The following is a 13,068-nucleotide window of genomic DNA, read 5'->3' as shown; positions in this document are numbered from 1 at the left end:
CACCAATCTTCTGCTCACTCCCAGCCTACACCTGAGACCCACCTAATATTCTATGTTTTAAAGGCCATGCTCTGGAAGGGTGGGCTCTCACCCAAGGGCCCCTCACACTCTACTTCTCCTCTAGTATCTCATTACTGAAATCCTCATCACATCCTGATTGCCTACTGATCTACTGCATTTCTCATCTAGCTTAATAAACTCTTCAAGGCACAAAGTCTCACCCACTGCCCTGTCCTCAGAGCCAGCCCGGTGGTGGGTGCTGCGTCAGTGTTTGTTGGGATGAGGACCAAGCTATGGTTTCCGTCCGTGAAATTTCACAGCATGTATCCTGTTTACTAGTTACAATCCCTATACCATCTTGCTTCCAGTGTGCAGTTTTTCTTTTGCCTCAACCTTCGATTTCCCCAGTGAATAAGACAAAAAGAATCATACATCCAAAATACGCACTGATGCTACAGAATAAACTCAAAGGGAAGACTTTCCTTACCTGGGCCAAGTATCCTTCAGAATAATTCAACTGGCCCTGAACTGAACTTCAAAGCCCAGCTGAATTGTCACTGTCTACCCACACAATTCAAGATAAATGTCAGAGCCCGCAGTAGGAGAGATGAGACTTACATCCCTGGGGCCTTGGGTTGAAAGTCCGTTGTTCGTACTCTCCGACTCACACCGTCCCTGTCTATATAGGCTAGGAACTTTTCCCAAATGAGTCTGTCTTTTGTAATCACTTCCTGATTCTGTGTCCATGTACACACACACACACACACACACACACACACACACACATTTGTGATTGTCACCTCTGTTATCACCTACATCTCATAATACAGCCGCTGCTCTCCTCTGGTTTGGAGAGACAGCAGGGACACAGCCTTCCTGGGGACCAGCCATGGAGATTTGGTAGATTCTACTTGGAGGATCTGGATGTTCGTAACATAAAGAACCTGACAATTACTTTTTGTGTACCTTCCAAAGGACCGAGGGTACCTCCCATGGTAGTCCCGGGGATCCAAACTTGTCCTTCTGGACAGGAGGCTACATAATATCCCTCTGCAAGTAGGAGAAATGCAAAAAGATGACCTGATCAATAATGATCAATATCAGAAACAACCTGAGACAGAAGAAAGTGCCCCATATCTGGCAAATAGTCACTCTGAATGTTCCAACCAGGAGAACAAACAGAGGTGACTAGGTAGAAAGTCAAGGAGGTAGAATGATCATCCATGATTCACAGAGAGGAACAAGATTCCTCCCTCCATAACATTTTAGTGGCCCTTACATAGGGCTCTTTCTACAGTTTTAGAGCAAAACTACCCTTTAATGCTATCATTTATTAACAGAAGTAGGAGACACAGGAGAAGTCATCACACTGCTGGCCGGAGCATCACATTAACTCTTGCTGCCTCATTCTCTGTCCCATAGCGTCAACTCATTGTCTCAACAAAGGGTAAGGAAGGGGAAGAACCAAGCAGCCTCCCTGAGTGTACAAACTCTTTGCAGTGTGACCCTACATTTTCTTCGCAGAAAAATTATAGCTGCTAAGTAGAAAAAAACAATCGTGGATGAATTTTTAAATCATCATTTCACAATCCCTATTAAAACATCAACACAATAGATCAAGACAACTGTTAAGAGAAGCTAAAATCATCGGGTGAAGGGCAAATGGGGAACTTCACAAGCAGAGAACTGCTGACAGGCAATACCTGTACCCCCTCCACCACAACTTCTCTGTTCAGGGCACCAGAGACGTCAGGGGGCCACGTAGGGTGCCAGCCCCTCCAGTGGCTGAGCTGGCATGCTGCCAGTCCTGCAGAGCAGCTAGTCCTGTAGGAGAAAGCAAGCAAGAGACAACACCAAGAGCCATGACTGAACACAGAGAGCAGGAGCTGCTCTGAACAGAGGTCCCGTTTCCTCAGTGAAGAAACAGCAACGAAGATTAACAAGAAAATATCACTGGATCCAGTCAAGGCCACAAGGCACTCAGGGATTTTAAATATCCTTCCCCGATAGAGACTCGTGGTGATTCTGGAATTTATTTAGCATGATAAAGAAAATTGACTAGAAACTAAAGGCAAACTTGATAGTGACAGACAGAGGACTCTCCAGTCAATTCCTAAACAAGACAGGGATAATCTTTGAAATATTCTGGAAGTTTTGATGAAGTGTACTAGATTTTTAAAAAGGAATAGAAACTATAAATCTAGAAAATTATTCAGAATTTCTTATTTGTGCATGACTGACCTAAAGAAGACACAGACTCCAATAGAAATGCAAATACATTAGGTGTCAGGCAACAATGATTTTATGAACCAATGGCTTCGTGTCCCATCCTAAAGCACAGCAAAACTGTGCGTACGCATGTATATAAAAGCATAGTGTTTGTGTTTGCACAGACAGGAGTGTACCTCAGAGGCTTGCAGAAATTAAACAAAGAAATTTGTGAATCATAATGAAGGAAATCTTGAATGAATGGAGGTACATGCTATGCTCCTCTACGGCAAGACCCACTTTGAGAATACATTAAAAATATATATCTTTAAATTTTCCCAAAATGTTATAATCACTCACATCTTTGAACAGTTCAGGCTGTGACAGACTCTTCGGGAGGTGATGGCTAGCTACACTCTCCAAGTGACATCTGAGGCTCCTGAAGCAGGGTGCTGGATCCTCAAGCTGATGTCACTGTTTATGTAAATGCTCACATAATGAAAATGTTCCTAATTAGCAAATGCTCCATTTAAATGCAGAAAGAATAACAAAGCCCCTGATTTCAAAGGACAGTGGAGTGGGTACTACCTGACATGAGGAGATATGCCAAAACTGTGCCCCAAAGCTGTGCCGTTGAAGTGTCTTGTTCTGTAAGTCACAAGCTCAGAAGCAGACTTGAAGAAGTGCGGGTTTTCGGTGCCTGGTCAGTGCGACGCTCCAGTTCAGTGGGGACAGAACTGGTCTCTAACACACAGCCTCAGGGAAACTGACTCACCGCTCTCGGAATCCCAGGCCAGCTCCGCCCACACCACCCCTTGGGCGGTGGTGATCTCTACCTGGGGGCCAGATGCTCCCTTCACTAGCATCCCTCACAGTGTGGGTCAGGGCACAGAATGTCACCTCTGCCTGATGCATTTATTCCCTGGAAATCTGAATCAGAAGCTCAAAGTTTTGAAGCAGTGCCACAGAGTCTATCCTGGGAGAGGACTACAGTGGCTGCAGCTCCATCCAACCCAGAGACAGCCCCACACATGGTCCACCGGGACCGTGGGACAGCAGCAGGCAGCTGGCTCTGCACCAAACAGTGGCTGGGCTGACATCCTGGCTGACTTGCCTCAGGCCACTTCTGCTGTCACCACTGCATTTATTTCATGACCAATCACATATCCCACATCCTTCTCAAAAACCAATCTGAGGTACAACAGAGACACCAAAATGAAAAGAAGTAAAAAGAAAACCTCCTTATTTAGCAAATAATCTACTGAGTGTGAGGATAACCATGGCGCACCATGAACCAGGACCACAATCACCGTGTTAAACACCTGCACCTCTAAGAATGTCCCTCAACCCCTTTATTCCTTTAATTTTTAAAATTTATCTATATTTCATGGCAAAACCTTTAGCATAGGATCCACCATCTTAGCAAAAATTTTTGAGTGCAGCAATATCACAATGTTGCTAACTCTAGTCACCATGTTGTACAGATCCCGAAACTCATTCATCCTGACAGACAGACTTTCAGGTCCTTTGGTCAGACGGTATCCTCTTATCCTTCGCCGGTCACCCCCATCTCACTTACGGTGGACTTGGAAACATGATGACCAAGAACCGTGATGAATACATTCATCTCTTACATCAGCATAAATTTCAGATTTACTACGATTTGAATAAAAATACATTCTGAAAACATAAAAAATGTGTTTTATAAACCTAAAAAATGAAGATAGGTTTTCCAAATGTATGTGTGTTTTTTAAATGTATAGAATATATTTTTAATGTGCATGCATATATGTGTATAAAATATAAAAAACTTAGAACTCTGATGTTGCAAGCACATACAAACAAAGCAGAAATCCAGGAGAGTCTGTAAAGGGATGCACAAAAGTCACGAAATATCAGTGTGATGTTTTCTAAATATAACACATTTACATATCAGTGATTTTTTAAAAATCCACAAATAGCTCAATAAAAACAGACAATCAATTTACAAAAGAGATCACAAAAAAAGGAAAAAAATAGAAAAAACTATTTACCCTCATCAGTTGTAATCAAGGAAAATTAAAACAATATATTAAGCTGGGATTGTGGTTAGAGCGCTCGCCTAGCACGTGCAAGGCCCTGGGTTCAATCCTCAGCACCACATAAAAATAAATAAATAAAATAAAGATAATATTGCGTCCAACTAAAAAATAAGTATTTTAGAAAAAACCAACATATCAATTTTCACTCAAGTGTGCAAATGAAAACAAAAAGAGGCCAGGCACTGTGGCACATGCCTGTAATCCCAAGGGCTCAGGAGGTGGACCCAGGAGCATTGCAAGTTCAAAGCCAGCCTCAGCAATTTAGCAAGGCCCTAAGCAACTTAGTGAGACCCTGTCTCTAATAAAATACAAAAGAGGGCTGGGGATGTGGCTTGGTAGTTGAGTGCCCCTGAGTTTGATCCCTGGTATCCCCCCAAAACTTGAATAATGATGACCATTGTTAACAAGAGCAAGCGAGAATACAGTTTGCCAAATGCAGGTGAAAGTGTGAAGGGGCATAAACATTCTGTATGTTCATGGATTTAAGCAACAAATATGAAAAATACACTTGTCAAATCCTCAGGCCCAGCAAAATGTTACCCAAAGAAGGGTAAATTTATGAAATCTAGCAAAAAAGTATGTCCAAAATATGTGAATACTTATAACACATTTTTATCCGTAGCATTGGACACATGCAGGCCCGTCTCTGGTGGGGCAGTTGAATTAGTTGTGACGAATCCAGATGACGGCCACTGCGCTGCTCTCTCATGGTCACACAGATCTATGTTGAGACAGAAGGCCATGTTCCATGTGCAGAACGTTTTGCAGCACACGTGTTCCCCGTAAAAACGAGACGATGAACAAAGCCCCAAGAAGCTCCTGGACGAGGCACCCCGCCTGCTTCTCACCTGGTCCCAGCACTGCCCAGGGCCCGCCTCGCTTCTCCCACGACTCCTCGGCCAGTGCCCTTTTCTTCTTCCTGGATGGTACCAAGGTTTCAAAGAAATAAATACTCGAGACACCGTTCAGGGACTCCAAACCTTGAGTATCAGACCTGGGTAAATGTGAAGTTGTTCTGAGAAAATGTTTTCTAAAGACATCAGGAAGCAGCCGCCAGATGGCCTTCTGGACAGGCAGGGACATGCAGATATCCATTATCTCCTTCCCCCAGCCCCAGTCCCCTGACACAGCTCACTCTTCCCTCCTCCACATTCCTGATAACCCTGCACTCTTCATTGCGGCTACTTAGCGAGAGGGGACCAGCTGCCATCCTTGAAGACAGCCACCTGTGGGACCTACAGTCCTTGGTACCCAGGAGGGTGGGAGGACTATTGAGCTGTGGGTGAGCCCCTCCTTGAATTACCCTTGGCCAAGTGTGCTCTGCCCTTGGCAGGGACCATGAGGACCTTCCACACTCTTCATGTTGGAAAGCTTATTTTGCCTCCCATACTCTTAATACTGCTGCATCCCAGGTTACCGACAGAAATTTTTATTTTCCCAAATGGCAGAAGATCTGTGTGTGTTGAATTGAAGATATATTCTCCCTAGATATCTTTTCCTGCAAATGTCTGAATTCTCTTTTTGTTGCTCTTGCTGCTTTCTGGTTTTTCCTGAGCACAGAGAATATTTTCATCTGCAATTAGGTAGATCCATTTGCAACTGAGCTACTCGGTGGTGAGCTTTTACACCACGGTCCTTGTCCCCATGCTTAGCACCTTAGCAAGGTGGCTCAGTGGGCATGGTCTCCAGACTCAGTGGCCCAGTGGGCTGCTGCTCCCTGAGCATGCGTTGGGCATGGATGTAGCCTGGGCGGTGGGGCTCAGGCTGCACAGGCTCCCCACCATGATTCCAACGCACACCCGGATGCACTGCTGTATTAATAACCTCTTGTTTCATTTTCAAATCTTCCTGATTTGGATGATATACTCTGTGGTCACCCAGGAGCCATCTAGAGGGTTGTGGGCTTGAAGTTCCTTGTCCAGGAAACCCTTTGGTCCTGAACCAACTAGGACCGTGGTCACCCTTGCTATAGCAGGGACCAAGAACATTTGGGACCAGCCCACCTTCTTCTGGTCAGCTCTTATGGGAGGTGGTGAGCCCCTCCCTCTACCCAGCCCTTGGTCAGGGTTACCCAGGTCCAGCTTAGAGATACTCACAGTGCCCAAAGTAAAGACAGCAGGGCCTGTCCCTATTGTCCCCCACCTGGCCTCTTTGAAGAGTTGCCTACCTCTCCACAAAGACTACTAGGTCCTGGGAAGGGCAAGCGGGAGCAGACAGAAAGCAGGCTTACCTGCTCACAGGAGCTACCCACGCAGGGCAGGTGACCGTGGCCCTTCTGAACAGGAGCTGGGCCCTAAGAGGACCTGTCTTTCATCCTGTGCACACAGAAGGAGCAGCTCCTTTTACAAAATAATCAGATGAACCAGGACATGAATACCTGGAATGCTTTCTGATCTGACGCTGCACTCTATGTATAACTGTGCCTTTGGTCTTAACGTGTTTTTGTCTCTGAATCTTCTGACTGCCGCAGTCTGGCTTGGCACAAATCACGAGCCACTGAAGTAGGAACAAACTTTATTTCTGAACTCCACCAGCACACTCCACACACACTCCCGGGAACTTCCCCGAACATCACGAGGCTCCTCCAGGAACCCCCAACCAGAAATCCCGCCTCCGGCACTTCCCCAACTAATGGGAACTCTCTGGGAATTCCCGAGAGTACTCCATAGGGGGAGAACTCCAAAGTAGCAGGCTGAGGGGGACAGCAGGGGTCTAACATTACAATTGAATACACAGCTTCACAAAACCATTATCATCTCAAAGGCTTGCTGGTGTCACCTCTTGACCACTCCGTTCTGGCAAAAATGTCATGCGTCATTCTGACTGGGCTATGGCTCTCAGCATCTGACTTGCTTATGAATCCAGAAGGCTGACTGCTGTCTTCCCTGCTGTATCAAATGTGACCAACATCTGGGTCTGCTTGGGACCTAGCAGCTTCCCAGGATACAGAACTATTCATGTAAACACCAGGAAAGTCCTGGGATAACCCCAATAGTGGGTCACCAATGCCAACGGCAGTGTCCAGCATAAAGCAGGTGCTCAGCAAACAACTGTCGGGAAATTATAATCTTAACTCTTATTTTGCAGATCTGTTCTTAGAATAGGACGTGGGGAAGAGGTGTAAAATGGCTTGACAGATGCAAGTGTGGGCACAAAGGGAGGGTTAAGGCTTTCTCCTGCTGGGTTCTCCCTCCATCCCCGAGGTCGAGTCGGAGGTTGGGGGGGGGGTGATGAGATGCGCCAGCTTGTCTCCCTTCCGTGTTCTCCCTTGTATCCCTGAAGCCAGAACCCTGGATGCTGCCTATACCAGAACCGCTGCCCGCAAGATTCTAAGTTAAATTTTGCCCACAAAAGGCCCTGGCATAAGATCTGCCGTTAGAAGAGAAGCGGGATCTAAGTCCTGTCAAGCTGACGCCACGTGATTCCCACTGTGTCAAGGCATGCTTCTTGTTCTTCAGCTGTGAGGGCAGCACCTAGGAGGCTTGGAGCAGCCTCCACCTGGATCTTCCTGAAGACCCCCTGCCTGTGCACTGAGGCAGCTGCAGATGGACGGTGGGTTCTTGCAGATCTGAAACTTCCAACTCTCAAAACTTCAACGTCAACCTGAACTCAGGAGACGCCTTCAGGTCCATTCCTGCAGGATTTCAGCCCTGCCAGTGCCTAGTCCTCTGTCCTCAACTCCATCCTGCTTAAACGTCTACATTTATTTCCATTTTCCTGACTGATCCCTGACAGGTGCATTGGATCTAATGCATTTTGTTCACTGCTGCTAGTGGGAGAAAGGCTAACTGCCCTTATAAAGGGGGAGCCTGGGTCATGAGGGAGCCAAGATGCTGCCAAGGGTCACAGCCCATGGCCAGGAGAGGAGTGGAGACCACAGCTGTGGACAGCATCCTCAGGGAAAGGCCTTCTGCTGTTCCCTTAGCAGGAGGAAGATCTTTACAGCAGATCCCTGCAGGCCTTATCAGCCAGCCGTGGGGCCTATCTGCTGGTGGATTCCATCTATTTGTTAAATCACAACCTACCTCCAAAATTAGTGGCTTTCTCACATTCTTTGGGTTGGCAATGCAGGCAGCTCTGCTGCTGAGGACTTTTACTTCTTCCCACCTCTGTGTGACCGAGTGGTTTCCGAGATCCTCTCTCCCCTTCTGTCTGAGCATTATTTGGGTACCCCGGGCTGCTGTGCTTGTTTCCCACCTGCCATTGTAACACATTGCTGCAAAGCTAGTCTATCAACACCTGAGCCCAACATGGGTCCTAAGGAGCTGAAATCCAAGCACCAGCAGGGTGAGCTCCTCTCCGGCGTCTCTGGGTGACAATGTGTCTTCCCGCCTTTCCCAGCTTCCAGAGGCTGCCCTCTTTGCTGGGTGGTCTCCCAGCTCTTGTTCCAGCTTCAGGGTCAGCAAAGTGGCCTCTCTCTGACCACATTCTCACTAGCATCTTTCTGATTCTCATCCCTGCCCCCTCTTGCACTTTGAAGGACTCCCCTGATGGCCCCGGGGCCATTCAGAGCATCCACTAGGAGCGCCTCCCACCCCCCAGCTTCCCACCTCCAGGTCCTTAACTTTAATCACACGTGTGAGGTCCCTTTTGGCATGAAAACTCTCACACTCACAGGTTCCAAGGGATTAGGATGTGGATATCTTTGGGGAATCATTACTCTGCCTGCCGCACCAACCAAATATAAATAGGTTAATCTATTTCCTTTTTCCTTGCAAACATGGACTTTGGTTTATTCAAAGCTCTAGAGCTTGTCAGAGAAACAAGCAGAACTATCTGAGAAAACTCATTCATCCCTGGTGTTCAGCTCTGTGGTTTGCTATCCTGAGAACTGCTGGAAAAGATGATTTGGAGGGAAAAAAATCATAAAAATCAGAGATAGAAGGAAAATTGTTAACTAAAATTAAGTTGCACATACACGCATCTAATTCACTATCAGCTAAAAATACCAGCTCATTAAACTATTTCCTCCTCCAATCTTTTTAGACCTATTTCTTTCTGATAATAGAATTCCAAGATCCTGTGGATTCCTAAGAGTTAGGATTGAAATGCACATTACAAGAAAACGAGGTGATGAAAATAAAACCAGGCTAAATTCTAACACAAGCTGAAGTCCATGACTATGCATTCAGAGTGTGTTAAATTTTATGCATCTGGCTTATTTTAAGTCATTTATACCAAGTCTCCCACTTACTTAAATCTTCTCTGCTATTGCAACCACATTATCCTTTCTCTCCTTCTTTAATTTATGCATATTGATTTCTCTAGGGACCTTTTCAATTCCTCCTCCTTGCATTGTTTTCCTTCCCCATCCTGAGCACCAGCATGCCTTTCTCTGTCTTAATTTCCTCTCAGAGGAGCTATTCCACTACTTCAGTGCCCTCAATAAAAAGCTGAGATGTCCTCAGGTTCAAAGTTTCATACCAGGTGCAGTTTTCCTAAAACTCAACTATACGATCAGACGGTTCCTTTACCCACATCGAATAAGTTGCAGGCTTTTGCATAAACAGACTAAAATTTGGTATTTTATTTGCTCTTATTGAGCCGAAACTTAAAAGATCTACCATAAATGTGGATATCCAGGATACACTTCATTCACGGAAGCTGCAAATCCCTCTTCCTCAGTGCCAAGGCTGTCTTGAGGCCATCTTTGAGCTGTCCTGTCTAGCCCCCATGTGCATCCACCAAACACTGAAGAGTAGCCATAGAAATACCTCTAGGAGCAACCTCTTGCTGCTCACTTGACTCTTGCCATTTCTGGCTCTCAAAACATCCACTGTGGGACCAGAGATTCATTTTCTCTTAGCTCATTATGCAATGGCCCTCAGGTCCACTTTCTGAGAAGCAATATAGATGGTCAGGTGCTTTGCTAATCTCCTCATTTAATCCTCCAACTATCAGCACCCTAGGCAATGACCATTGGACCATTGCTATGTGACAAACATTTCTCTAATGCTTCATATATGTGATTGATTTTATCCTTTTTAAAATCTTGAAGAGGGAATTGTTAACATTCTCATGTAACTTACCCAATGTCCCTCTACTTCTAGGTAGAAGAACCAGTATTTGAATTCAGATACTTGAGTGCAGAGCCTATAGTTTAAACCTCAACACCCTACTGTCCACTCAAGGGAGTCAGATTTTTCCCCATTCAATAGGTAATTAAACAAACATATCGGAAGTTAGAAGACCTCCTCTGGTTCCATGGTAAGCACCACCACAGCAAACATCCTTTCTTCTCTGGGTCAGGAATGTTAATTGGCAAAATAAATGATTCCCTATGGCAATGTTTCCCAAAAAGTCCAACCTCCAATTGCCAAAGACATTTTGAAAATGTGTGTTTTTGTGGATAAACAATATTGAGAAACTCTACATAATTCATTCCTATTTGAAGATAGAGAAACTACCTAACACTGTATATTAAGGCTCTGATAAGTATAGCAGCAAGGAACTTAGTCTAACCCACTGACTCTCAACCTAACCTGACCACAGAACTACATTTTTAGTGTATCAATATTAGCTCCTACCATGGAGGACACTTTGGAAAATGTTAAACAATAAGTTCAAATATAAATACTTTTTTCCCAAGTCTTACACAGTCTATTCCTTTTGTTACCTACTTAATATCACTTCTCATTTGAAAATCAATCAGTGCATTCCAATAAATACATCAACAGATTAAATAAGAAAAACATCATGTGCTTATCGATGCCCATATCGATGGACACAGAATAATCATTTGACAAAATCTAACATCCAGTTCACAACTCTGATAATAGAGGGAAGGTTTTTCAACTTGGTAAAATAATCTGAAAAATCTATAGCTAGAAAAGTCAGAATGTCTCCCTCTAAGGTTGGGAAGAAGCAAGGAGGTCCACTCTTACCCCAGCTATGCAAAATGGATCCAGGTGGCAAGAAGGCAAGAAGAGGAAAGGACTGCAGATGGAAAGAAAGAAGGTCTTACTATTTGTGATGACACGATTGTTTACGTAAAAAATAACTTAGACATTTACAAAAGAACTTTTAGAACTAGTTAGTGAGCTTAGCATGTTTGCAGTATATAAGATGCACTCCTCCAAATCAATCACATTTCTACACAAAACCATCCACGTAAGGGAACCAAAATTTAAAATGAAATATCATTTACAATCGCTCCAAATAAATTAAAGTTCTTGTATGTATTTAATACATATAGAGGATCTTTATGATGAAAATTAGAAAATTTTCAACAGAGAAATCTAAGACCTGGATACATGGAGAGGTATGCTATGGTCACGGACTGGAAGACTCAAACAGCAAAGGTGCTGTGTTAGTCAGCTTTTTATCACGAGGTCGGAACACCAAGAAGAGCTGCTTACAAGGAGGGAGATTGATTGTTGGCTCGTGCATTCAGAGGTTCCAGTCCATGGCCACTTGGCTCCTGCTTCTGGGCCTGTGGCAGCCAGAAAGCAGGGGCAGGGGCTTGGGTAACACACAGCTCCCCAGGGCATGCTCCTGAGGACGCACCCCCTCCCACTAGGTGCCACCTCCTAGAGTTTCCATTACCATCCCCAGGCCCTTACTATGGATCCCTCAATGGACCACTCCATCCATCAGGTCAGAGCACATCCCTTCCCAAAGCCCTGCATCTGAATCCTGCTGCACTGGGGACCCCGTCTTCAACACCTGAGCCTACGGGACACTCCAGATCCAAACTCTACCAACTCTCCCCAGATCGACCTAGAGGCTCAATACAGTTTCTATTAAAATCCCAACAAGATTTTGTGTAGACACAAATAAGCTTATTCTAAAATTTATATAGAAAAGCACCGGACCTAGAGAAGCTAAAATAATGTTAATAAATAATAAATAATTACGGTCATTATGACAGTGTATTGCCAGGAGAACAGACATCAATTAATGGAACAGAATAGAACACTCAGAAATCAACCTACACAAATATAACCAAGTGAGTTTTTACAGGATTTTTTTTTAAGCCAAAGCAATTCAAGAGATGGAGAGCATTTCTACAAATGGTACTGAAACAATTGGGTCTACAGGAGGAAAAAAGCAAAACACTGACCTATTCCCAACATCTTTTACAAAATTAACTCAAAATGTATCACACTTAAATGTGAAATATAAAAAGTAAAATCTATAAAGGAAATCTGTGATAAAATTCTATAGGATGTAATACAAGTAATATAGTTTTTCTCTACACACAATATATATGCATCTTATATTACTTATTACAACACAAATAAGTGCAAGTGAAAACAGGAAAATCTGAATAAGATGGTAAATTGTACCAATGTCTACATCTTGGCTGTGACGTCGTACTGTATTTTTAAGATGTAACCAGTAGGGGAACTGAGGTCAAGGATATGTAGAATCTCTATTATTTCTTATTATTTCTTGAAAATGCATATTATCCATGTAACAATAATTTCAATCAGAGACATGGATTTAGATAATACTCATGTGCATAGCCAAAAATACTTGACAACTGTATTTGTGACATTGATTACATGTTATTTTAGTTCTGTTCTGTGGAAAGGAAAGGGGAAAACATTCCCACCCAGGGTTTCAATGTAGACTTTTTTTTTTTTTTGAACCCATGCTGTTGGTCGCTAAATGTAATAGTCTGATCATGACTCTGAATTAATGTATCTTTAAAAGAGAGAGAGAGAGAGAAGGCAATAGCATAGCATAACTTCTATGTTCCTTTGGTCCACTGTCAGGCAGCTCATGTCACGGCTGGAACTGGAGTTTGGTCACCTGTAAGCTCCACCAGGAATGG

This window comes from Ictidomys tridecemlineatus, chromosome 12 (assembly GCF_052094955.1).
Source record: "Ictidomys tridecemlineatus isolate mIctTri1 chromosome 12, mIctTri1.hap1, whole genome shotgun sequence".
In the NCBI taxonomy this organism is placed as follows: domain Eukaryota; kingdom Metazoa; phylum Chordata; class Mammalia; order Rodentia; family Sciuridae; genus Ictidomys; species Ictidomys tridecemlineatus.
The sequence above is the reverse complement of the archived record's forward strand: the minus strand, read 5'-3'. Positions refer to the sequence as shown.